Source organism: Drosophila elegans, unplaced genomic scaffold (assembly GCF_018152505.1).
Source record: "Drosophila elegans isolate 14027-0461.03 unplaced genomic scaffold, ASM1815250v1 contig_721, whole genome shotgun sequence".
Lineage (NCBI taxonomy): Eukaryota > Metazoa > Arthropoda > Insecta > Diptera > Drosophilidae > Drosophila > Drosophila elegans.
Genome location: NW_024546078.1, coordinates 87,308 through 93,389, shown reverse-complemented (window position 1 = coordinate 93,389; position 6,082 = coordinate 87,308).

Here is a 6,082-nt window from a genome sequence, read left to right as displayed (position 1 = left end):
TGGGGCAGGAGTAGCCAACCAGCCAAGTTGCGTTAGCCAGTCATTCAGGCAGCTAACCAACCAGGCAACTGTCTTTTAATTACACGGCTTAACTTCAAATTCATGAAAGCGCATAAAATGGTGAACATGGTGAAAGCGCATGATATGTGTGAGAACCTCCACTGCTTTTCTGCAGGGACGTAGGAAAATACGGTTTTTGGGGATACGCTTTAGCTCACCGCTGTATTTCTTGAATGATACCTTTAAAGATGTAGGTTGAACAACAAAACAAGCGTTTCTATCTCCATTGTAATCAAATAGTAGAATAATTCAGATCCCCTTTTTGTTCAAAGGAATACGTGAACAAATCTGAACGTCACTACCTCGTTAGGTTTTTTTCAGCTGTGGTGTTGTCTGCACAACCAGACGAATACTTAATGTTGTTTGCGGAAGGCCACAATTCGTTTATAGAAAATATGCCAACGGCTCTATTACGACTTCTTGAAAAATTTACAGTCTGTTGCTTGGCGCAAAATGGAGAAGCGCTTTTTCTCTGCTGCCTTTCTTATTTCCGTGTTGTGCACTCTTGTTCTCTGTTTCGTTACCCGCCCGCTTTTTACCACTCAAGTCCTGTATTCGTGGCCAAGCCAAGTTTGGCTGCAATTATGACTGCTCCCATTCCCTGAAGTCCTGCTTCTTTCCCGTGGTTCCCCTTTTTGTGGCCGTTTATATGCCTTCTTTCGTCCATTTAATGTATTTCGCAAGTTTTTGCTTATAGTCTTGCATCTCCCTTTTTTTATGTGTTGCCTCGCCTTTGCTGATGCCGCTGCCGAGCTTTTGTTTTTTAGCCGGAAGTTGCTCAAGTGTTAATAATTTCATTATTTCCGTGACGCTGCACATACACACTGACTCGCACGCCCACACATGTACATATGTACATATATGTTCACATATGTGCACATTACAGCTGCGACTGGCAGCTCCTCTGACTTCGGACTCGTCCCTACTCTACTTAGGCCGATCGGGGTATTTTCACTACAATATGTCCGACTTAATGGTTTGGAGAAGGTCTCGGACAGACGGTCATGTCTATATCAACACGTCTAGTGATGCTGATCAAGATATATTTATATACTTAATATTCTCTTCTAAGAAGTGTTTGAAATGTCTAAAAAAACAATTTGTACTTTTTTTTGACTATTTTGTCACCAATTTTTTTTGGTTTTTTTTTTAAAAACCACACTGCACTATAGCATCGATATAGATGCTTGCTTTGTTTCTAGGTGGTATTTTGCTGATACTGATACTAAACTTATTTATGTATTTACCCGTTATTCGAACAGTAAAAGGGTACATTGTGTTCGTTAAATAGTATGTAACAGGTAAAAGCGCTTTTGTCCCTATATAATATATATATTCTTGATCAGGATCGTCTGTCTGTCTTATTCTACATATTTTACTAACGCAGCGCAAGTTTATTTCAATATGTGGAAGTTACTAGCATAAATTTAATTTTCAGGCAGATGGCGCTACCTAAAACCTGGTTACCTTTAGGAGCAAGTTATTTTAAAACAGATAGCTGAGTAAAAGGTACTACCAGTCTGCGCGCTTGATTAATGCGTTCCTCTTTGTTTTTAAGGGGGTATTCTGGTATAGAAAATTGAAAAAATCTAATTTTTTGTGCATATTTTGAATGTATAGACTCCTAAAAAATGTATCCCTAAAAGATTTTTCACAATTCGAATTATGTTAGGAGATACATCAGATTTTTTGACGTGACGTCCGAGCCATTATAAATGTTTCCTAAACATTAAACTCGTTTTTCTCAAAACTAATTTTTTTGAAGTGGCTGGCATGATATTTTAAGTTCTACTTAACCGTTTTATTTGAAATTTGGTATATATCTTGTTTATACTACTCTATCGCGTCAAAATTCGAAATCATCGAAAAAATCTGTTAAAAACTTATTAAAATTATTTATTTTTGAAAGTGGTTAAATAATAATGAACAATTTGTTTTATTTCTTCCGATCTCTGCAAGGGCTGAAATCATGTCAACCAGGACGCAGCGATTTTTTTGAAGACCCCGATCTACATGCCTGTATCTCGGCGACTATTGAGTTAGTGTCAATAAAACCCATATAAAAAACTGTATAATAAAAATGATTTTCAATCCTTTTTTATCTACTTTGAACAAATGCCTAAAATTCAGGCTTCCTTACCAGAAGTATTTTCAAATGCAGTTCAACTTCCGAAATTGAACTACTCTTCGGGTTTTTTTTATGGTGACATTTTCTTTATAGTGTAATTTATATTTATTGCCTTCTTTATCGTTACGTTATCCACAAACAAAAATTTACTAGTAATAAAATCAATCAGTTAAAATTCAGGTTAGACTTCAGAGGATGACTTTTGGGTTTAAACTATTTTTGGTTAAGCCGGCTTTAAAACTGTTCTCATTACGTTAAACAATTCGTAACATTTATTGTTGAATAAAAATACAGTTTCAGTCATGTTATTAACAATTGACGGCTTTAGCATTTTTTTGATTCTATTCATGTTTTATGTGTACTTTTGTGTAAAAGGAGGGTATAACTTAAGGTCTTGTCGTTTTTTCTGTGCTATTAAAACTAAGAAAATTGTTGCATGTGTATTTTTAGTTTCTTTTCTTTTCTATATTTTTTTCGTTGTGTCTTTTTTTCTGTTTTCTTGCTTTCAAATTTGAGTGTGTGCTTGGATGTGCGGACCGGGTAAAAATGTAATTACAAACGCCAAAAGTAGCAGGTTGTGGGCGTGGATGGCTTAGCATAACCGGCTCACAAAAAAAAAGATGCTGAATGTGGGTTGGCAAGGCTGGGCAACGAAATGTATGCTTCACATCAAAGGATAAAATTAAAGGGTCTTAAATAAATTAATGCGCCGCCCGGTTTAAATTTGAAACTTTTTTAATCTGCTTTAGTTGTACCATAGAGATAGGAGGCCTGCGTTAGTCCTAGCGGCAGATAAACTCCTACCGCTTAGCTTAGGGCTAAAGGATTTCACCGAAACGTATTGCGGGCACATGTCAAAGTCGTTGGCGGAAACTTTTTTCCCTTTGCACAGTTGCTACAAATTAGTTTTACTTGTTGGTTTCTAATTTTGGTCATTTTAAGCTCTCAGCAAGCGAGGACTAAGGCAAGAACTGTCACGATGAATCATGGGTGACGGTGTGCTTAACTATTAGGTGGATTGGAATTACAATAAGGCAAGCGACAATATTTAAAGTCAATCTAGAAGTTATAAGTACACTCAGAAAAAAAACCAAGAGTTTTGTACTTGTTTTAGGTATAAACGCTCATGAAAGTGAGTCAAGTAAGGAAAATTCTTATTTTTGTCATAAATTCTGTTTTAAAGAATGTACCATTATTAAACCATTATTCTTTATTTAAGAAATTTTTGGTCGATAATTAATAGTAAATAATGCTTAAATTAAAATTGAATTCTGCTTAATTTAAGTTTTAATTCTTTTTAAATCAAGTATAACGTGCACTTAATTGAACTACGAATTATACTCGAATCAAGTATTAAAAATTCTTTAATCAAGAAAGATCATTATTTGGGTTAAGAACGCATGCGGCTTAAATAAAGAAAAATAAATTCATATTTTAAAAATTACGAAATTTTTAAAAACGAATATTTTAATCTCAAATCAAGAAAGATACTATCCCAATTTAATTAAATAAAACTCTTAGCATGAGCACTATTGGTTCTTATAATAAGAAACAATTTTTCTTTATTTAAGAGCATATAAAATTTAAAACTTATTTATTATTGTTTTCTTATAACTTATTGGAAAAGGGATTACAATTTGTATTGTATTAGTGATATGTTTTGGATCTTAAACATATTTTAGCCTTATATACGACTTTGAATTGTTTACAGTATATACATGTATTGGACAGGTAATAAATATACGAATAAATATACAAAACGCATGCTCCATAAATACTTGAGTGGACCGCACTTCTTAATTGCAGAGGCATAATGGACCATTAAATGAAATGAAATTATTTTATTAAAGTTTTAACTGAAGAAATAACTTACCTCTGCCTTCCTCCATGATAACAGCTTCTCCCAAAACCTCAGGCGGGGTCCCAACGGAAGCACAGCTTCCCCTATATTATATTTATATATTATATTATATATATTTTTTATATTTATATTTTAAATCACTATATCTATAATTTTGAAATTGCTTATAATTATATAATTTAAATAATGTATACACTTTTGACTAGATTGAAATTTATAAATTAAATATAAATTTATAAGTAACGTTTTTTTTTCGATTTTTATAAACAAAACTTCGTTTTACCAAAAAACCAAAAAGCATCTGGGGTGTCATTGCGAAGTTGTAAGGAAGAAATGGGTTTAAGACCAGTTACCTTCGAGGCCAACACTGGCGCTGAATGCCAACCCGAGAAGAGGGATCCTAAGTGCGCTAGGGTGTCACCCAGGAAGACAAAGGTGGCAGCCAAGAAGAGGACCATGAAACGCAAGGCTGTATTGAAGCCCAAGCCCAAGTCCAATTCCAATACCAAGTCCAAGCCCAAGCTGAAGCTCAAGGCCAAGAACGCCATGAGCAAGCCAAAATGCTCCAGGCCCGGGAAGGAGGTGAAGGTCCTGTGGCAAGGCCCGTGGGTCCACCAAAGGTGTTCAAGCCCGAAAAGTCCGTGTCGCAAGAAATCGCTAATGTAAACCAGAAGGCCATCATTGTAGGATCCTTAAGCTGACGAATGTCAGCACTGCAAGAATCAGAGAATTGTGAAAACCTCTTGGGAACCAGTCGATGCCTCATGCCAGGAAGGGCCCAATTCCGATTCCGAATCAAGCAAATAAAGTAATATGTCTGTCAAAAAGTTCTGTTTTATTTTATTTATTTTTTATTTAAAAGTAAAGTCGCATGAACTGACCTTTTTTTAAACCAACCATGTCGGGGAAATAACACACAAACATTGCCGTCTGAACAACACAAAAAAAGCCAAATTTAGTTTTAAGCATAAAGTGTTAAATAACATTTTTGAAAAACACTTTCTTAATAAATAAAACCCAACAAACAAATGCTTGCTAAAGGACATAAAAGGAGATTGTACAAAAAACCCGATTTTTTTAGATTATTTAAATTTAATAGATTGGCAAAATGACAGGAAGGTCCAAGCAACTTGTTTCTCAATAAATAAAGACATAGTCTGATAAACAGTTTTTATTTTATTTTGTTTTAGATTCTTTCATTTTAAGAGCTTGGCGAAAATAGTCATTCTATTTTTAAATATTTTGAAAAAATGAACAGTTTTACATAGTGTTAAAGTATTATAAAAACAATTAATTTAAAAGTCTAATTATTTTATTTATTAAAAACGTATTTCATATATGGTACACTGGCAAAAAAACGAAATATTGAATCTAAATATGTGAATATTAATTTAGATTAAGAATATAAATATTGTTATATTAAATTAAAAAAAAATATTAAATCATAGTATTAAATACAAAGAATATTAAATTGCATGACTTAACATGTTTATAATTAAGTTAGTGTGAAAAATTGTAGATTTAAAGGGGTTGATATTCTAGTTTAATATGGCTTATATTAAAATAAAATTTTCACATATTGAAATCAATATTTTCATATTTAAAATAACTAAAACCTCATTAGTTTAAATATGAATATATTCAGCCATGCTATTGGAGTCGTGCTGCTGCAGCAGTTTGATAGAAGCTTTCATCAAGTATATTTCTGGAGCAAAAAAAACTTCCCCAGCTGAATCCAATTAGCAGTTACGGGCTGGAGTCAAAGCAGCGCACTAAAAAAACTTCGTCAATATCTTCTTGGGATAAGCATTAAGTTGGTGACCGATTGCATTGCCTTTAAACAGACCACAGCGAATCAAGATGTTTCACGAGAGGTTGAGCAATGGGTACACCATCTACAACACTTAAAGTTTGACCATTTTGACCAATTACTGGAGAGCTCAGGCGCAGATGCATCGATTAGCTTTCCCTGTGGAATCTCAACAATTGATTAATGAGACAGATCACCCCGAAAGCTCCTCTCAGAAATCCCG